We start from the raw sequence: 5,722 nt of genomic DNA, 5'->3' as shown, positions 1-5,722 counted from the left end.
GGAGGACTAGGAGGGGTTGCTCCTGGCTGCTGGGGAACTGGAGAGAACGCCCGTGTTTATAGCCAGCAAAACCAGTAAACATCATCGCACACCACAGCCTGGCGTGTCTACAGACATTTTAAATAGTTTTCTGTGAAATGCAGGTTTGGAGGCAGAACGTCCCTGTTGGCCGAGATCGGAGCTGAAAGGCTCTCTTTGGCTTCAGATTGAGGGAACCGGGATCCCTGCTCAGGCTTCAGTGGGAGATCTGCTGAGATATAACTCTTAAATATTGCTTAAAGTCACTGAGCATGTGCGCGCGCACACCACACACACACACACACACACACACACACACACACACACACACACACACACACACACGGGGGAGACAGACAGACAGACAGACAGACAGAGCTCCTTTTCTCAACCCTGACATACAGCTTCACTGATTCTCACCATTCCCGGTGGTCACAAGTGCAGAGCCTGGGGAAAAGCACCTGAAGGAGGCCTTTCTGGTACAAAGGCTTCTCTGGGATCACCTTTGCTGTCAGGGGGCCTGGGACAATGAAGTGTTGCTGAACTCTTGTAGGTAGAGAGGTTTTCTCATCTCTCCACCTTGCTGCTACCACTATTACCACCACTACCACCCTCCTCTTCCTCTCCCTCCTCCTCCTACTCATCCTCATCAATGCCATCATCAATCAGCAACATCATCAATTATTATTATTATTATTATTATTATTATTGACAGGGTATTTCTACATAGCCCTGGATGTCTGTTCTGAATCACTATTATTGTGTTGTTGTTGTTGTTATTACCAGAGACAGGGTATCTCTATATAGACCTGGATGTCCTGGATCACTATCAGACCAGGCCAGTCTCAGAGATCTGCCAACCTCTGTCCCCCCACACCCTCACCCCCACCCCTGAGTGCTGAAATTACTGGTATCCACCACCAGGCCAGGCACCCCCTCATTCTCCAGTACACTGCTCCTGGGCTCCCACATCCCATAGTTACTAGGCACAGCCTCAAAATCCCAATAAAGCCTTTGCTTTTATTTGAGCTTTCTTCCTTCCTTTCTGTTTTGTTTTTTAAACAGGATCTTACTATGAAGCTCTGACACTCGATCTGTAGCTGGCTGGTGGGGGTGGGAGGCTACTAACTTACAATAATCCTCCTGCCTCTGCTTCTCCAGGGTTGGGATTTAGACATGCAGAAGCAGGGCCAGCATATTTCTGGTTTGCTTATTTATTTGCTACTATGCCCAGACTGGTCTTGAGATAAGAGTAATCTTTTTTTTTTTTTTTCAAGACAGGGTTTCTCTGTGTGACCCTGCCTGTCCTGGAATTCCCTCTGTAGACCAGGCTGGCCTTGAACTTGGAGGTCTGCCTACCTCTGTCTCCCTAGAACTGGGATCAAATGGATGGGCCACCATCTCCAGGCAAGAGAAATTAAAAGCACAAATTAGCCAGGCGGTGGTGGCGGTGGTGGTGGTGGTGGTGACTTACACCTTTAATCCCAGCACTTTGGAAGCTGAAGCAGGCAGATCTCTATGAGTCCAAGGCTATCCTGGTCTACACAGTGAGTTCCAAGACAGCCATCACTACACAGAGAACCCCTGTCTTGTCTCAGAAAAAATAAACAACAACAAAAATTTCTCTAAGAGAAAAGGAATGAAAAAGGCTCATGAATTCAATATGAAGGAGAGAAAACAAAAAAAAATACTAGTTTAGAGCACCAATCTATTACTTCTGTAAGAAGTAATTCTGACTTGCCAGGTGGGAGTGAAGCTCAACAGAACTTGCCTTGTATGTCAAGGTCCTGGGCTGATTCTCATCACCCCAAGAAAGAAAGGAGAAAAGACACCCCAATGAAGAACCCACCAGACCCCTTACCATGCCAGCTTCTGCTGGGTCCTGCCTACCTGACTCTCGAGGTCAGTCCCTTGGCATCCAATCATTTTCCTAAATTCCTTGGGCTACATTCTCCAGTAGGTTCCTACAAAGAGAAGTGCAGGTGGTAAATTTCTCAGACCTTCACATCTGAAAATGACTTTCTTTTTATTCCTTTTTTTTTTTTTTTTTTTTTTCTTTTGAGGCAGACTCAATCTGCCCACCTTAGCCCACAGTAGACAGGACACTAGGTTCATACTCCTGCATCTGGAATTCTTCACATTCTGATTGATTCTCAAGGTACAGAATTCTAAATCTTATTTTCTGGCTTGACCGCCACTGCTCCCAAGAAGTATGAGGGTCTCCAGTGTCCAGGTCTTTGAGTTACAGGGTTCTTTTGTGAGCCGCCGGAACCAGAGTGCTCTGCAAGAGCAACAAGCACTCTTAGCGCTCAGCTATCTCTTGAGTCCCTCTTTTAGTATAGAACAAATACCCCCATTCATACTAAGCCTTAAATACCTGTAAAAAACAACTGGTCATTATTCTGGGTCATCGGGGAGACTTCCCTGCCAGGCACTTACCCCTGCATACACACTGAGGGTGAGTGGGTGGCTTTGTCTCTTAGGAGCATCCCACAATACCTGGTGTGAAGCTCTCACGCCTTTACCTCACATTATCACTATTTGTTTATATGTCGGCTCTTCTGAGAGAGTCTGAAGTAATTTGCAGCCATAGTGAGTGCCACTCCATAAGTGTGTGTAGAAAAACTGAATGAATGAATGGTCATTGAGAATTATTTTTACAGCCAGGCGTGGTGGCGCACGCCTTTAATCCCAGCACTTGGGAGGCAGAGGCAGGCGGATTTCTGAGTTCGAGGCCAGCCTGGTCTACAGAGTGAGTTCCAGGACAGCCAGGGCTATACAGAGAAACCCTGTCTCGAAAAGCAAAAAAAAAAAAAGAGAGAGAGAGAATTATTTTTCCTTTTTTTGTGTGTGTGTGTGTATATAAAACTTAATTGGGGTTACTACTGCTGTGATGAAACACCATAATAGAAGCACTTTGGGGAGAAAAGGGTTTTTTGTTTTTTTCTTTTTCATTCATACTTCCATTTAACAGTTTAGCATCAAAAGTAGTCAGGACAGGAACTCAAGCAGGGCAGGAACCTGGAGGCAGGAGCTGATGCAGAGGCCATGGAGGGATGCTGCTTACTGGCTTGCTCCTCATGGCTTGCTTAGCATGTTTCCTTATAGAACCTAGAAGCACCAGCCCAGGGATGGCACCACTCACACTGGAGTGAACTCTCCCCATCAACCACTAACTAAGAAATTTTCTATAGACTTGCCTATAGCCCAGCCCAGTCTTAATAGAGACATTGTCTCAGTTGAGGCTCCCTCCCTTCAGATGAGTACAGCTTGGGTCAAACTGACCTAAAATTAGCCAGCACAGTGTGTCATGCGCATCCATGTGTGCATGAGTGTTGCATGTATGGCTCCATGTATGTGTGTAAGCCTGAGATTATCATCTGGATTCTTAGTAGCAATCCGTCTTCTTGAGGAAGGCATCTCAGGTGAGACCAGAGCTCTCTGATAGAGCTTGTCTGGCTAACCAGTTTGCTCTGGGGGATCCTATTTTCACCTTTCAGGAGCTGGAATTACAAGCAGGCCACCATGCCCACCCAGTATCAATGTGGGTTCTGCCTAGGAGATCACCTGGTCCTCACCCATGTCACCTCAAGTGCTGTAACCACAGAGCTACTTATCTAGCATGCACATGTGAGCATGAACTTTGTTCATACGAATGTTTTGCCTGCATGTATGTCTGTGCACCACACATCTACCTAGTGCCCTCAGAGCACAAAGATGGTATTGGATTTCCCCCCCCGGAACTGGGGTTACAGACAGTTGTGAGCTGCCATGCAGTTGCTGGAAACAAACCCACGTCGTTAATAACACAACCAATGCTGTGAACCTCTGGATCACCATTCCACCCCACCCTACCCTGGTTATTTTTTATTGGCATATATTCATCATATATTGATGGTTTCTTTCTTTCTTTCTTTCTTTCTTTCTTTCTTTCTTTCTTTCTTTCTTTCTTTCTTCTTTTCTTTTCTTTTCTTTTCTTTTTTTTTTTTTGAGACAGGGTTTCTCTGTGTAGCCCTGGCTGTCCTAGAACTCACTCTGTAGACCAGGCTGGCCTCAAACTCAGAAATCCACCTGCTTTTGCCTCCCAAGTGCTGAGATTAAAGGCGTGCGCCACCACTTGATGGTTTCATAAAGACGTTTTCATGAAGTATATCGTGTACTGTGAAGTGGGTTTTTTTTTTTTCCAATTAAGTGATATAATTGAGCACCAGGCATGATAGCATGTGCTGGAAGATTGATGCAAAAACACAGAGTTTAAAGACAGCCCGGGCTATACCTCTCAGTGAAAAAAATCTGAAGATATAATCTATGGTAAAGTGTTTGATAGATACCATTACCAGCTGGCACATGGTCCTTCCAAATTCAGTGGGAGGGAAAAGGACTGCTCTGGGGGACAGAACTGCCACCTCAAGAGCCAAAGCACACAAGAAGTCCTTGCTGTTTCTTCTTCAGTGTCTGTCTTCTATGAGGACAGGGACCAATTCTGCTCTATTCACTGCTGTTCCCGCCAGACAGTAAAAGAGGCAAAAGAAGGCCTGCCTGGTCTATATAGAGGGTTCCAGGTTAGTACTACATAGTGAGACCCAGTATTAGAAAAGGAAGGGAGGCAGGCAGGCAGGTTGGTTAATATGTTAGTAAAAATGTATATATCTCAATGGTGGAGCATTTACCTAGCGTGCATTCCAGGAACTGGGTTGGATTCATAGGGTCACCCTCTTGGCCCCAACCAAGAAAGTTGAACGAATGCCCAATGCAAACACATCTTATGTATTACAGCACCAGGAAAACTAGCAGCTAGGTTGAGGAGATAGCTTAATAGGAAAGCATAGGACCTAAGATATGTTCTCAAGCCACCATGGAAAAGTCAGGTATGGCCAATAGGCACCTGTAATCCCAGTGTTGAGAAGGCAGAGATGAGCCAGGCGCTGGAGCCAACCAGTCTACCTGAGTCAAGAAACTTAGATTCAGGGAGACCCGTCTCAAAAGATACAGTGAGCAGTGATCAAGGAAGATACCTCATGTCAAACTCTAGCCTCCACATAGGAGCACATATGCATGTGCATGCACTGGCATGTATAGGAACATACATACAGCAAACTGCATGCACACGCGCACACACACACACAGACTCCAGCAGACAAAAACATCCCTACAATGCTTGGCCATCCTGAGAAGGGGGATTCAAAATGAAAACCTACATCATCAAGTCCTCCCTCCCCACCCCTACCTCCGACAGCCAACCAGAACTGTCCCTCAGTGCCTCTCCCCCTCCCCTCCCCTCTCCAAACTCAAGCAGTGTTCTTTAGATACCCACACCTCATTCCCTGGGGTCACCTACCTCTCATCTCCTTCAAGGTCTCTCTGATTTTGGAGGTGACTGCTAGGGATGGAACCAGGGTCTCTCACATGCTGAGCTAGTGCTTGGTTTGGCCACTCCACTGAGTGGACAGATCCCCCTTCTGTCTCTCAGTCACCTGGTCCTCCTGCCTCTGCTCTCTCTGCAGATGTCACACTGGCCTGTCTTCCTCCTGCTGGCCCTCCACTGGACCTTTGTAACCACTGGATACTCTGCTTTATGTCACACTCTCTCCTTTACTCCAAGTCACCTCGATCCCTGATTGGCCTGAGGTATCACTTTTATAACTCCCTTCGATATCCCAAAATACTACCTAAGGCTCCTCATTTTTTTTTTTTTTTTTTTTTT

The 5,722-nt window shown here is 46.2% G+C and overlaps 1 long non-coding RNA gene across 1 annotated transcript in view; it reads right to left on the bottom strand.

The window, feature by feature from the left end:
- Positions 1-1,906: 1,906 nt before the first annotated feature.
- LOC115065519 overlaps positions 1,907-5,722 on the bottom strand; it is a 22,264-nt gene continuing 18,448 nt past the window's right edge. The window contains exon 3 of the long non-coding RNA XR_003845302.1: positions 1,907-1,982. This is a non-coding gene — a long non-coding RNA (uncharacterized LOC115065519). The remainder of the gene's footprint in view (positions 1,983-5,722) is intronic.

Source organism: Mus pahari, chromosome 15 (genome assembly GCF_900095145.1).
Source record: "Mus pahari chromosome 15, PAHARI_EIJ_v1.1, whole genome shotgun sequence".
NCBI lineage: Eukaryota > Metazoa > Chordata > Mammalia > Rodentia > Muridae > Mus > Mus pahari.
The sequence above is the reverse complement of the archived record's forward strand: the minus strand, read 5'-3'. Positions and strand labels throughout refer to the sequence as shown.